At 30.6% G+C, this 16,370-nt stretch overlaps 1 long non-coding RNA gene across 1 annotated transcript; it reads left to right on the top strand.

The window, feature by feature from the left end:
* The first annotated feature begins 14,229 nt into the window (after positions 1-14,229).
* LOC125370348 lies at positions 14,230-16,119 on the top strand. Its single transcript, XR_007216237.1, has 2 exons — positions 14,230-15,449; positions 15,746-16,119. It is a non-coding gene; the product is annotated as an uncharacterized LOC125370348 (long non-coding RNA).
* Positions 16,120-16,370: the final 251 nt, after the last annotated feature.

The following is a 16,370-nucleotide window of genomic DNA, read 5'->3' as shown; positions in this document are numbered from 1 at the left end:
AACCATGGTAGCAGGCATGGGAGCGGTTTGGTCAGACCGCCAAACCGGTCTACAAATAAACCATAAAAGCGACTAATTAATTTAAACGCGGCATAATTACTAATTGACTCTTAAATTTTATATCTTTAATAATTTTATTCAATAATTTAAGATTTCTAAAAAGATACATGTATTTTTAATTCATCTTTAAAAAATACTTTTTGATAATAATTTCTACAAAAAAAGTTTTTTACTAATCTCAAAATAAAATTTAATGATATACAGTTTCAAATTTAATCATAAAAGAATAAAATAGCAAGAGTTTGATCAAGTTTAAAACTACTTATATTGAAACAATATATTATTGTGTTTGATTGATTAACTTGTTTGTGCAATTCAAGTTTAAACATTAATTAGATTTAAATTAATTTAATAGTCTATATCTTATAAGAAAAATTGAATAACTCTTGAATTAACTATTTAATTACAAGTCCAATTTAATAAAAGAATTATTGTTAGTATTATTATTATTATTATTATTATTATTATTATTATAAATGAATAACAAGAAATTTAGATTTGAGACTTTGCTAAGACCCTCAAGCTAAATTTTATGAATGTCCCAATAATGTACATTCACTTATTGATTTTTAGGAGCCACATTTGTCATTTACTAATAACTAAACAAATAGAAAATTAGTTTACAGTCTTAGTGAATAATTCTTTTTTTTTTTTTTTTAAATCTTAGCTGATAAGGAAGAACCATGAAAAGAGTACAACATTTTATGAACATGATTTAAAGTTTTCATAGTAAATTGTAGAGCTGAAATGTATAATTGCAACCATGCAATGTTTAACCAAATAAAATTTCATACATCTTTTACATTTTTCTCAGCAATCTTTACTTTTATTGACTATAAATAGGAACTGGGAAATTTCTCTCTCTTACAACTGTATTATTATTTTTTTTCTATTTAAAAAATTTATTTTTGCACGTATATTTTATTTATATTTCTTTTTATTTTTCAGAGATAAATTAAGTCATAAATGATCTATTATTGAATTATAAATAAATAGTTTCGAACTTAAAGACTTTTAAATAATCATAAATAATAATATTAATAGAACACATTCAGATTGACTTTTTTATTTTTTTATTTTCACTTAAAATTTTATGAAAGAGGAGAAAAAGAAAAATAGGAAGTCTTGGATTTGCCCAAACTCATTTTGTTCAGAAAAATTTATAAAATTTATATTTTATTTATATTTAAATTGGATTTTTGACTTAATTTTTGTGAGGGTGAGTCCAACACCTTGCAAAGTTCTTTATAAGCCTAAACAATAAAAACTTTTTAAAACTAAAGTGAAGGTGATGTGAAATAAAAAGCCTTTTGAAATATAAAATATATATCCAACAATGTGAAGATTGCGGAGACAATAATATGCAAGTATAATAAGTAGGGTTATTCGGGAGGAAAGAAACCAGTTTGTGCCTAATGGAAATTGTCCTCAATTCATCCACTGAGTGTAATTGAGAGAGTAGTAGGCCTCGTATGTGGGCAGAAGATGATGAGGCAAAAAGGTTTGGCAGTAGAGGAAAGCAGCGCAGAGCAAACCAATACAAGAGGAGTCCCAATTAGAAGCCTCCTTCAGTAAATTAGCAGAAGACAGAGAGAGACCCAAATAGGAATGGCTTCCATTTACAAGGATGAGAGAGAGAGAGAGAGAGAGAGAGAGAGAGAGGTTCTATCTTCTTCCATTCCTTTGGCAAAACCAAATAGGAATTGTCGTGCAGCATTGGGTTATCATTTTCTGAGTAAAGCCAGGTTCATAATCATAGGTGTTATTCTACAAACAGTCATTTCAATGGCAGTTCAAATTTCAATAGGAGTGTTTGGACCACAAAGAAGAAGCCCCCAGGGAAATTGTACAAATATTAGAGAAGATTAATTCTTTCTTCTTTGTTATCTTGTAAATAATAGCAATTCTTATCCAAAGCAAATTCAAATACAGTTGCTGATTAGCTCTCTAAAAATGTCTACTTATTATTATTATTATTTTTTAATATTGGAATGATGCTTTACTGTCTTCAAATTTAGCCAACTCACATGAACTTCAGTAATTCTCCCATCACTTTGGAGCTTTTTATTAACAAAATCATGGGAGTGGGTGGGTTAGGACACCACCAAGCCCCCATTGGCACTTTCCTATTGGCTTCCAGTTCAACAAGTAGAAGGCTCAGCGGCTGCATCTTTTATAGGAGCCGAAGTTAAGTTATCACTGCTCTCTGTAACAAGAACAAGAACAAGGTGTGTGTATCTTAAAATGTCCTGGAAACTTCAGTCAGGGCCTTTCAGAGAAAGCATCCTTCGTGTTGTTAAGGAAAGGAAAGGAAACTATGGTGATTGGCATGATACGCAAGACAAAAGTGTCCATATTTTCTTTTATTCTTTTTATTTTTAAGGTTGTGGGTCCATGTAACCACGGCCACGAAGTTGCTTCCACCACACAATCGGATAAGTCAAACCGCAACATCTTCCCTCACAAGCTGGCGCCTATCTCAATTTAGCCTAATGACTAAATTACTATAAAAAGGCCACTCTGATAAACCCAAAACCAAAAAAAAAAAGCCAGAACAGCCATACGCTTTGATTTTAAAAAAACATTTTGTTTTTAAATAGTAAAAAAAAAAAGAGCTTGTTCTGCAAGAATGGAAGTGGATCATGAAGGATGCAGGACTCCGATCCGCCGCGAGTGTCGAATACCGGCGGCACCAGTGGCATGCCCACCTGCACCGAGGAAGAAACCAGTTCATATAAAGCAAAGAGACCCGCCAAAAGATGGGTACTTTCAACCGCCTGATCTTGAAGCTTTTTTCTTGATTACACCAAGAAGGGAAGCTTCTTGTGCTTGAAAGTCTAAAGATCTGTGAGATTGGGTGATCTTGTTACAAGTCTAATTATTCGACCCTTTTTTTCTGGTAGTATTTTGTTGTAGATAGAGGAGCCTGTGATAGTAGCTGAGTAGGGCTTTTCAGTTGAGAAATTTTATTTGCAAGGTTCATATATATATACATGCATGCCATGTGAAGAAAGTCGTCGTTTTTGTATAAAAGCTTTTACGGATCATAAAAGCTTCGTTATTAGGGGAAAAAAGTAATTCAATGATTAGAATTTTATTACACTGTGCCAAAATTTTAAATTTATTTGCCATTTTGTATCATATGGCAATGGCATGTACTTATTCTGGTTTTAGTTTTAATGGAAGTGTCGTTTCCCCCCAGGAAATCATTGATTCTACCGATCAACCATATTTTGTTCATAAAAATTATTATATTATATAGATTTTCTGTGATAAGGTACAGGAAAACAGTGGTTTTCATTTTGGATTTATACTATTGTATCCATTCTTTTTTTCACCTCTGCAAATATTTGGAGATGACTTTGTACACTGGATGAGTCACAACAACTCAAAAAGCTTGGATACATCTAACTCTGATAATTGTCCCTGGTTTAGTAGTTGTTATTCTGTTATGTAGAAATGCAGGCCCTGATTATTGGCATTGACTAGCTTAATTGATAAAAGTACTTGGTAGTTAAACTTTTTTTAACAGAAAATTTGATTAGTATACGTTAATTGTTAGCGTCAATAGGGAATAAAAATTTATTAGATGGATCATTTTGGATTTCGTATTTTTCTTATTAATTTTCATTCCATAAAAAATTAACTCTATAAAATATGTAAGAAAACCTCAAGACATTTTACCACCAAAAGCAAAAATCCTTATCAATCCAGCTAAATCTGAATCCGAATCCATCCTTGAGTCAAACCCAAAGCTTGCTTCTGTGGGAAGTGGAAGGTAAAGGGTAGGTAACCAGTTCCTATAAGCAAGGAATTATTTTTCTCACTAAACCCCTTCTCTGCACGTGTGGTTGATTCAATAAAGATTTAAATATAGAGGAAAGTGTACCCTACTACGACTTCGAGTGAAAGAGACTATTATTATGCTGTCAAACCAAAACAAAACCAACCACAATTAAGCTAATTTTCTTTTTTCATAACCATTCACTGTCACCTTCACTATGAAAATGGTCTTGAGAGAGAAATGTTATGATGCAACTCAGGGTCCTCACGAATGGAATTTGGGAAGATTTGGGCCAAGCTATATGACAAGTCCAACACAATTTCATCACTATTTAATGGTGGGTTTCTGTAAATCAATAGTCCAAATGGGTTTAAATTATTTTCACGGATAAGTCTTCTTTTTTTCTTACTGTCATCCATTTGAAGGCCCAATAAATCTAAGCCGCAGAAATCATACCTCCTTTTCCAATCTCATTTTCACCATATAATTACATAAAAAGTAAGAAATCATTATAATATCAAATAAATTATATATTATGGAAGACCTCAAAGACCAAGTCCAATAAACTATCCTCATATAACCTACTCCTCCACATTTTCTAATTTTGAATTACACAATATGCTACGGTGCTTTTCTTTCTTTTGGTAGTTTATATAAAGTTCAATGGTCATGGGTTATAATAAGTGGTACTTATTCTTTATAAAGGCGAGAGTTTAAATTCAAAATTAGAATAAACACTCTTATTATTTATTATTTGAAGTTAGTCTTAAAGTGTTGATACATGAAATGTCTGACGGAGTCCTTACATTATACAAAAGTGTTGGGCTTCAAGCCGGAGACACCAACACCCCACTTTGATTCCCTTATCTTTTTCATTTTGCAGTACTCTTTTGATCTATCAATATCCAATGCTATAATCGTATTCCTTCTCAACACTTAATGCATATGTTTTTATTATATTTAATTGAAATTTATAAAATTTATGTATTATGAATAAAATGAAAGTTAATTTAGAATTCTATATATTTAAATTTGTATAAAATTTGTTATACCTAAACTAATTTCTACCGTAATAGATAGAAATTACAATTAATTCCGCATTAGTTTATCAATGTATTCTATAACATCAAAATATCCTTTCAACTTTATCATTTTTATTTTATTTTATCTTTCCTGTATTTTTCTCCAATGAAATAAATTCTTAAACGAGTTTCAACTAAACATTAGCATTTATTATTTTCCTAGCACACACTTGGTGATGCAAGTATTGCAAACTCGAATCCTAAAGTCATTAATCTATTATTTATTGTACATTTTGAAAAGTAATACTGATCATCGGTGGACGAAACGAGAGAAATCTTAAAAAAAAATTAGGAAGATTAAAAGATGAGAAATCTTTATGGTATTGTTGAATCATTTTACTAAGGAAGGTACAATTTGTAGTACAATTAGTGATCTGAAGCCCTAGATTCTTTGGTGTCTGAAAGGTGCATTGGATGCCATATGTTCAGGTGGTTGATATGTGTCCTCTGTAATCTACTCTCTTACATGCATTTTGTTGGTAAGTCAATGCTCTAAACTGTACCATTTCTTGCAATTTCTTTTTAATCAAGGATATGGGATCCTATGCGTGCAAAACGTGATGGATGAACGTCTCATCAAAACTATCAAAGATTATCTCTTATAATTCAGCAATAATATGTTGTCTAGTTTTGCACATATATGAACTCCTTCATTTTGAATTTGAATTCGTGTCATAGCCAAGCACAAGGATTTTAACAGTCTTATACACCTTTTCTGGTCCCAAACTGTTGATATTGGGTGCTCGATATTTCATCCCTGAATCCCTCCCTTAAACTTGTTTATCCATTATTTACATTTTTTTTTCTAGGGTCAAACAAAACTCTACTTCTTCACTAGTATGTCAATGACTAGAATTGTATATGTCTCGACATATTTAAGAAAAATAAAACTGATACATAGTCAGAACGTAAGCATAATATATTTGCTCTCAGTCGGTCCAAAAAGAAAATTAAACTCTCGGCGAAAAATATAATATAAAAATTTAAAACAAACCTTAAAATAGAAAAGTTTTGGCCTTTTGAAGTCCCTTGTGAGAAAGTTTTTACTTAAGGTAGTAATGACCTATTTCTAGAACCGAACACAAACTTTTTAGTTTTTTTAACTGGATTTTTTAGTTGAATAAATTATATGTGTGGAATAATTATAAAATCTAAATTATATTCTATTGTTCTATGTAAAATATAATACGTGACATATATTTAACCCTGAAGTATAATACACCAAAGCCATTCCCCATTTTAAATCATCAACCTAACCTACATGGCTACATCAAAATGACATCTCCAAATAATTAGTACTTCAATTTTTACGGTGGTAAATACTGAATGGATTTGTGTTGTTGTGGGAACAAATTGCAAAATTCGTAGGGTTCATCAGGCCACCCTCAATCAATTATACTGTTGATCTCTTCTAAGCAGTGTTTGTATTAAATCGAGGCATGGCCTACAGGTCAAAGAAGAGAAGCCAACCTTAAATATATGGAAAATTTGTGTTCGAAAAAAGGAAGAGTGAGAGAGAGAGAGCGATCAGGTGATAAGCTTATAAGACATTTTCTTGGATAGATTAATTGCAATGGCGTCATGTGATGTGATCACATCAGATAGATTGAACAAAATGGTCACAGATCAAAAAAAAGAAACCCTAGTTGCATGCGTTGCATGGCATCATCGCCATCTCCATCAAATCCTTTATTCATTATTACATCAAAGTCCAAACTCACCCATTTACTCTGCGTTTAATTACTTGCACAATTCTCTCTCTCTCTCTAGACACTGATTTAGTTTTTATTATTATTATTTATTTTTACCATAAATACTCACATAATAATTATATAATATATGGGACTGATTTACTGCTTGATCTTAAAGAAAAGAGAGACCTTTTAATGGCAAGTTGATGGATAGAGTTGTTTTACCCTAATGAACAACAACCCCACAGTAGTTGGTGTCTTAAGTCACTCAGATATTTATATATATTCCTGCAAGTAAAAGCCAGTCTTTCTCATTTATCGATGGTTCAAGTATATATATATATATATATATTCAGATGTGATTTTCATAGGCATATGATCTAGTACGCGATTACCTAAAAATTCTTCATGATTTGCAGTCACAAAATCACCTGATTCTTCAGATTTATTGGATTGTATTTTTAGCCTGTCCGATGTCTCATCTAATGCTTTTCTTAACATGCAAATTGGGTTCTAATTGTACTTTGCCTTGTCATAGTAGAGATTTAAACTCCTGAGAGTTCAAAATTTACTATTAATTAGGGATTAATTTGTGTACTTTGTTGAATGTATATATCATGTATCTTTTATCATTTGATCAATTGAAGACTTCTCTTGTTTTCTTTTTACATGAGAAACACTTCTCCCGTTACAAGCTTGTAGTACTTATCCTCTTTTTAATTGGTTAAAAGTAACACATAAATAAAATAAGGGGAAAGTAGAACTGTTTGACGAAAAGAATTCTATGGATTCTTTTTATAATATTTTAGTATTTCTAAAGTTAAATCATTAATAATTTATATTTAAAATTATTAATATCATTAATTTAATAGTTATAGTTTATTTGTTTGGATATTAATTGTTTGTGATTCTATTTTCTGAAACATTTAGTTTAGAGAAAAAAATAAAAAGAGAAAATATAATTATATAATTTGATTTTTTAAAAATCTTATTCAACTAGGACAATTTTGGATGATGTAAATCTACTCTTTTACCATCTAAACGATAAAATCAGTTTTGCAATGTTTAGAAATTATTTAAAATTTAATTTCTAAAATTATCAACAGTGTAATGAATTTGAACACAAATCACTAATTTTGTTATTTCTAAGTGTTACAATATTATTATAAAAATTATAAGACCTCTTATATCAAAACGTTAAACTATAAGATTAAATTTTGTACTTTTTCAGATGAATTTTACAACATAAATTAAAGTGCAGGAGCTATTTAACAGAGTATTAAAAAAAACCAACCAACTCAAAAGATTTAAATTGTTAATGTATGTTTTTCCTTTCTCATGTTATTTCTTGGAATTCAGTTTAATGAAATTTCTTCTTGTTTTCAAAAAAAGAAAAAATAGCCTTGGGCTGAAAGAAAAAACATACAAATATGTGAGGATAAAATTAATAATCAGCATGAGATTAAATCGACTAACTATGTATATACAAAAGCTATCACATATGAATTTAGACTTGGTGCAGGGACAATATGATAATAAAGAAAAGGAACTAAAAGAAGAAGAAACAGTGAGGAAAAGGGAAGAGATAGCGTGTGTGTATAGAAAGAAAGAAAAAGGGGGAACTGAAAGAAGGCTAAACGAAGAGTAGACTGTGAAGAAATGGGTTTCCATTTGGAGTAAGCTATGTGCTCTAATATTGCTGTATAATACGACACAGAGATCTGCTGGGTGGAGTGAGCTCTCAGCGAGATTTCTGGGCTAGCTTTGCTTTTAGCTGCATATATTTTTGAGTTTGACATATCATTTCAATGCATCAGCTTCTTGCATATGTTTAGGCTATTTACGAAACTTTTAGTGTATAGAATAGGTCTGTCCTTTATTTATCTATTCAACAGGAAAAGAATACACAAATTAAAATCATATCATTTACATATATGTACAAACTATATTATTATTCATGTGTAATATGGTTGGATCACATTAATTGAGTTTTTTTCTTTTATAAATTTACTATATACATAATATCAAGATTCTGCAAATATTGAAACCCAATTTAAAATAATTAAACACAAGATATTTTGTTTTTGCCCAGATGATTAAACTGAGAATTAAAATCCATGCTATTTAGAAATAAGAAAGTATTTTAAAAAGGTGTAAGGGGAAAGAAAAAAAAAAAAAAAGGACACTGCTATGAAGGGTGTGGCTTTTAGCTGGAAACAGAAACAAAGATTGGTAGCTGGGAGAGTACTAGATTAATGGACTCTTATGTAAATACATGCAGACACAAAAAGAAAAACAATAATAATAATAATCACAAGAACAACTTTATTTTGGGTTTTAAAAAGGATGACAAGGTTGTAGGCCACCAGAAAAAAGCAGCTATATATATAGTACTATATGTGTAAAAAGAAGATCTCTAGCAAATCGATGAAGAAGCAATTAAAATCAAGTATTATGTCCTCTAATATATTCTCTCTTAGTTAAGGTTACGTTTTTGCTTTATCTGGGACTGAACTGACAGGGACCTATGCAAATGGACCCTTCTATTAAATCTATCACAAATGTATTACAGCAATTCAATTCCTTAATTTCGGATAATGGAGACATGTCTTTAATCTCAAATATTCCTACCTTTGAACTACAATGGGTTGTTTCTTACATTATTGGTGTGACAACTTGACCCCAGACGTAAGTGAAACTTACAATAAGGGTAAGATGTCTAAACAGAAGTTTATTACTAGCAGATAAATTTATAAGGTACGAAGGTGCAAAAATAAATTCAATTACATGTCAAAATGGAAGAGAATGTAATTAAATATTAAACATATTGGCTCTGAAAAAATCTTAAAATGTAACTATTCGAAAAGTTTTTTTAAATTTTATGAGACTCGAAATATTGAAATGAATATTTTCTTTTCATGTAATTTGGATTACATCATTATAATTAAAAAAGTTCTTTAATTGTTTTATGTGATATAGGTTCATATAGTTGTTTTTACTGGATTTAAAAGGTAAGTTTATGATTTCTAAAAATTGACCTGCCAGCTGCAATTAAAAAAATCCGAGCATGAGACTATGAATATCAAGTTCCATATATTTCAGTAGTGTTTTCCAATTATAATTGTATGTTGTGTATATTTATTTTTTGTTTGATTGGAGAATATAAATATTGGTACCAAATTCTTGTTGGTATGTCATTTTATCGACCCATGTGTGGGTCTCTTTGAGCATGAGGTTTTATATCAAGTCAGATTGGCAGCTCTTTTATGGCTTTCCCAATTGTTTCGCCAGTTAGTTGGCTAGTCATAAATTGTACCTTCCTTAATTAGGAAATCTATATACGAGTGATTTGTGAACCTTTAACTATCATCTTAGACCAATATGCATTATGAGGGACTTCTGTTGTATAATTTACTATTTATTGAACTTTTAATGAATAAAATAAAACTATTAATCATTGAAGTGAACTTAGATTCATTTGTGTAAAAAAATAAGTTCATACTATATTGATGCAAGAAAAGAATTTACAGAATAATTGAATCTTCTTTTATTCAACTAAATAATTTAACTTAATTCACAAATAGATATGGAATTTCTTTTATGTGTATGTTCCATTTTAAATAAGTAAAGGAATTCTGTTATGAGAATCCATCCAATTCAAAAGTTCATCTTATCTTACAGCAATGGAAAACAATGGGGTGCAACTTTCTCTCATTAATCAATAAAATTAACTTGATGTAATCAATTTAATTAATAGGGCCACTTGGGGGTTTTATTTTGGAGAGGTCCATCACAATAGCTATTTGTTAAAAGCATTGTCTAAATTAATTCTAAGTCTTAGATAATTATTAGTTGTCAAGTTTATTCTGAGAGGAATAGAGTACTTACATTACCTCCATTTTCTCCTTTTCGCTTTCTATTTTTCTGTCTTTCCCAAGCAAAGAAAAATCTGAAATATCCCTTAATTTTCCTCCCTATTCTGGCTTCCTCCCTTTTCCCTCCCTCTCTCATACAAAGAATTCATGAAAAATACCATGATTCTCCCAATGCATAAAAGATAAAGCTCATAAATTACATACAATTTACATTAACATCTCTAAATTCAAATTCCAAATCACCTCCAATTATGATCTTCTAGAGATGTTACAAAAGATTTAATCCCTCTTTTTACTTCTGTTCTCAAGCTCTGAGCAAATTTCCAGTGGTCCAGTAAGAACACTTGAGTTATGTAAACTTTAAAAATTCTAAATCAATAAATTGCAATCGGCTGCATTAATTTTAAAATTCTTTAAAAATGTTTATCTTACTATAGAATAATATCATATAATAAAAATTTAATATAATTATTTAAGAATTGGTGTTCGCGTGCAAAAAAATTATTATTTAAGAGATTCGAGTTCGGATAGTTAAGTCTTTTAGTAATGGAAATCAAAACCATTACCAATGAGATTGAATACTAATGCAAAACACTGTTACCAAAAATGCTTTTTTTTTTTCTTCTTTTTCTTTAGCATTATGTTTCTGCAAGAAGTGTGTCCGTACGAGGAGGATGTTTGTAGTGTGTGGGAGAGCTGGCCAAGTAACCTTCCACTTCTCCGTGTCCGACGCCTGTTTCCTTCCTCTCTCTCTCTCTCTCTCAATGTGTCCGTACACCTGCACCCACATCAATGTCACATCTCTCTAGTTTTAACTTTAAATTTGTTTTTTCGTTTCCTGCTTCAATGTGTGGTGTTGGTTTTCTATTTGGTTCACTGCAGTACCGTGCCTTTGAGGTTTGGAAGGGCTATATGGCCGGCCGCCTTCCCATTTTTTAACTGGTACCGGTACTTAACCATTTAAGACGATCTATGTAATTTATTCGAGAAACGTGTCTAACCTAATATAATCCAATAATTAATATAACCACACAGTATTCATCGCAGGTAAACTTATGTTATTTACTTGTATATGTTTTTTTCTTTCATGGCTGTGTTGCTTTGACTAAGTTGTAATGTCTTTTTCCTATCCTTAATCGCAGCAGGTGCCTGTGAAATCATTACATCAATCGAAAATAGGGTATTATGATTTGATACCTCTGTTGTCTTTTTTTTTTTTCTTAATCTTTTTAATCTTGTTTTGTTTACCATGATTAGAGGAAAAAGAAATTTTCATTAGTGACATATGAATGCCATGTGTCTTACATAATCTTATTTCTATTGGATGCTTATCTCTTTAATTTTCTATATGTTTATATAAACAACGTCCTTAGCAACTTTATGAATATGATAAAGAAAATGTATGAGTTTAAGCCTCTGATAGAATATTGATTTTGAAGAATTGCTTTTAGGGTTTTATGGCTGTTGACGCTGCTAATTTAGGAGTAGAATAATTTCAGAATTTAATCTTTGTCACTCTCATTCCTTTGAAAAGTTGCTCAAGGTTAAAGATTTTATAGTTTAAAAAGCTAGCTAATTTGGTACATCTAGTAGACAGAATGTAAAAATTAAACCTAGAATAAAGAAAAATAAATAAAATACTAATATATGCGTTTTTTTTTTATTAATTATAGTATATACTCCAAACCTAGCTAAACTATAATTTTCAACCATAAAATGGTGGCCTCCTGGCCTCCTTCGTTGTCCTGATGAGCTAAAGCTTATCTAAAATTCCATAATTACCTTTATATTTACATTGGTATTTTTGTGGGAAAGGGACCATAATTTGGTTATTTTACAGCAAGTTGAGTGAATGTTGCGTGTGCTACTAGTAAACAATTGTACACTGAATCGAAAGAGAGATTTGTGTAACACATCTCATCTTAATTCCCACTGAGTTGCATAATTGCAATCAATGTTTGTCTTTTCTTAATTCATCTAAGATCAATCAAATAACTTAGGAAAATCTTTTGAATTAAGGAGAACAATGATGTCATATATCATAAGAATATAGATCATTTACATTTTGTCGTAAACCCATCCAATATGGCCTTCTCCCTTTGAACAGAGACCCAGAAATATCTTCAACTACAATGATTTTATAAAATCCTATACAAGGGTTGACCTTTTCATTTTTAATGAACTTTATTTTATACGGTGGAGATTTCTTTAAACTCCAAGAATATATAATTGCACTCCATATTAATTATCATGTAACCTAGATTGACAAAACTAACCTTCTTTTCAATCTTATTTATTTTAAACTTGTTTTATGTATAAGAATATCACTAAACCGTTTTTTCTTATAAAAATAAAGATAGAATATGTAATTTTGTATTCCAATTTCGCTCTATATATGTCAATATTTGGTAAGTCTTCTATGCTCATGAAGTTGCAACCATTAACATGTACACAATGCTAGTGAAAGATTAACAGAAAAATACATAATAATATCTTAAATTATCTTAATTTGGAACGAAACCAACCTCTTGTTGAAATTCATAATGAATCCAATTTCTTCTCTAAACCTACGACCAGTAAGTTAATAGTTGATCGCTCTACAACTAAACTATAATGAATAACATAATATTAGATTTAGTAGAGTTCAATTTTCGTTCTCAACTCATGACTAATATGAGCTTAAAGTTTTCTTATATGTATATATATATACTTATTAATAAGAAAGTTAGAGTTTTACTAGAAATTCAAATTTCATGCAATTAAAATCATAGTCTATTATTTGCAAAGCATAGAAAAGATATTAGAAAGTATGGTTTGCCAAAGATTTCTAATGAAAGAAGCTCCTAAATATGAGAAAAATAATAAAAGAGAAGCTATAACTGAGATGGTGATGGAATTCTAAAAGAGAACCTTAAAGCTATAAGAACAACAAATCAGGAACAGTTATATACATAGAATATTATACTCTTCAAGATAAATTCAAATGCAATTGGAGTATAATTTATAAATGGGTCTAGTGGAACTGTCAAAATGAATCGAATCACGTGTGAAATAATAATTGTAATACGTGCAATAGATAAAAAGTTGGTAATTATAAATGTCTCTCATTATTGTATGAGGTCAGGATTTCAATTCTCACAGCTTTTTAATAATTCCTTTGATGTACTGAAACAATGTAATTCTCATAATGCATAGAACAAATGAATTCAGAAAAGACTAGCATATTGTAGTACTGCAGATGACCCTTAGGTAATGCAAATTTGACATTCATGTACCTTTCGATGTCCCTACTGAAATCAAATAATTATAACCTGACCATAGCTCTGAATCAAGCATGAAATGTAAAGAAAATAATTAACACAACTATTCAATTTACTTCTTCTTCTTCTTCCTTTATTTTTTTTTTTTCAATTGCAAAAACAATAGCTATATGGCACTGATAATGAATATATATATGTGTGTGTAGCATGAGAACTATTTGCTCAAACACAGCAATAGGTCAATGAAAATCGTATACTAGAGAATTAAATTAAATAAGTATTATACATATCCAATACATATAATTGTTATAAGTTAGGTAGTATTATATGAATTAGACTAGACCTAAAACTTAAAAACAGCCATAAAAACTAAAAAGGGTATAAACTAGCAAAAGAAAAACTCACACCAAGAAAATAAAGAGCTTAAAAGGGTCTAAAAACGGCAAAAGAAGGATCAAAACAAGAAAACTCTGTTGACCCTTTTGTTGAAGATCCAAACCTCATCTCATCACAGATCCAGCCCCCTTGATATATGGAGGGGTCAGTTCAGGGCCTGTCAATTCTACCCACTTGTGAAAAATGTTTGTAGAGGACGCAATCCATTATATCAAAAACAACTGCAACGTTATTACTGAGGTTAAAGAATTAAGTTTCATTTTCCTCATTCTTAAATTGGGTATTATTCTTTTGATATCTGTAGAGAAAAGAGTGACTTGGTCAGTCAGGATTTAAAGATTTCGGTAAATTTGGTACCTAGGATTACGATGTATAACTGTGTTGTGGGTACACCATCTCTCTCTACTGACATATCTCTTTAGCACCAACCAATCCTAATATCTCTTGTATTCATTATAATACCCTTTTGATGAGCTTGAAACCTCTCTCTTCTCTCTTTTTCAGTATTTATACCCTTCAAAACTCCTCAAAACTCATATCACCTTTCTCTTGAGTCTTTACTCTCTTCCTCTTCTTCACAGTTGTTTTTGCTTATAATTGGCTCCTTTTTTGTTTTCATTTTTATTTTTCTCTTTCCTTCTTTCTCCATATTCTTTTTCTCCAATCCAATCCTTTTGAGTCTTTGGTACTTGTCAGTTTATGCAACAGAGAATAATCGTATAGTATTAGAATAGCCTTTTTTTAACCAAGTGGGTCTTTCTTATTTCACATATCTAGACATGGGATTTGAGCTTTTGAAGCTATTATTTTTTCTCTAATGTGTTATAAAAACTGTCCACCGATTTGCTTTTAATTGTTTGCCTTTACTTTTGTTTCATGAAATGAGATTTAGGGTTAGGGTTAGGGTTGCGCCATTGTTTACACAAAAATTCAAGAAATGTAATTTGCTATTAGCAAAGCCAAGTCTTTCCCTTTTCCATCATCTCTTTGTGTCTGCATGGAGAGATGATGATTATTATTACTACCAAGATCTAAAAGCAAAGAGGAAAACCATTACACCAGTCACTGTTTGCTGATGGAGCATCATCAAGATTCACAAACTTTATCTAGGGCTAGTGGGTTGTTGTGGTCCCTTTTCTTTTTCTTTTTTTCTTTTTCTCTTGCTTCAATCCAATAGTCCCTTTGATATGGGAATCTTGATGATGCTGCAGCGGCAATAAATGGCTAATTTTATCTCCATTTCTAAACAGTACTATGGGCCTAAGGTGATCCATTTTGATATTAACTTCTCAAAGATGAAGGTAAAGTCATTTGGTTTTTTCTTTTTTAATTTTTTAATTATTATTAAGAAGAACAGCAGTTATACAGTCTTGATACTGCTGCTGTTTATATTCACAAATACATATTTCTTGTTTTTCTTTTTCTTTCTGGTTTATTTTATGATAGTATATATGCACTAACATTGCTAGGGTTTTGTGCTTCTTAACCCCCAACTTGCACCAGGTTTCATATTATTAACTAGATGTTGCCCCATAATCCATTTGGTAAAATGTTGGAAATCTCTCTGTTAACTGGAGTTTTTCTTTTTCATTTTTAGTTTTAAGTGCTCGCTTTTGCTCTGACTGGCTTTTTTCAGGAGGTTTTTGTACTGCCACCGCCTGGTCTCAGTAGGTATGTCTGCCTTTTGGTTAAATTCTGTACCATTACAAATCATGGAGTCTCCTTTATTTTTTTTGGATTCTTGGGTTTCTTTGCTTCTTTTTCTGGATTTGTTTCTCTTTAGATCTTGATCATAATCTTGGACACTTTATTGTTTATGCAAGGTCTCAGATCAGTGACACAAGCTCCTTGTTTTGTGCCTTTCTTTTTCTTGGTGGGGAAGTGGTATTTGATGTTTTTGGAATATGTAACAAAGTCTCATTTACAATCATTTTGCTGCTGTTGTACATTAGTAATTATGGAGGTTTGCTTGTCCCATGGCCATTTGATGAAAATCTACAGTTTTTGATGGTTGATTTTCAGATTTGGCATTTTCTTACTACCATTAATTTCTTAACCCTTTTTTTCTGAAGCTATACATGATTTAGTTTTCTGGGTTTCTTGAAAATTTGCAGCTTTTGATTGCAAAGCATTCTCTCTCTTATTCTGGTTAAATAAAAATATATGTTGGAAAAGAGAAAGGATTCTCAGCTGTATTTAGGGTTTGGAAAATTTGTGGTTTT

Source organism: Ricinus communis, chromosome 6 (genome assembly GCF_019578655.1).
Source record: "Ricinus communis isolate WT05 ecotype wild-type chromosome 6, ASM1957865v1, whole genome shotgun sequence".
In the NCBI taxonomy this organism is placed as follows: domain Eukaryota; kingdom Viridiplantae; phylum Streptophyta; class Magnoliopsida; order Malpighiales; family Euphorbiaceae; genus Ricinus; species Ricinus communis.
This window is presented reverse-complemented; position numbering and strand designations above follow the sequence as displayed.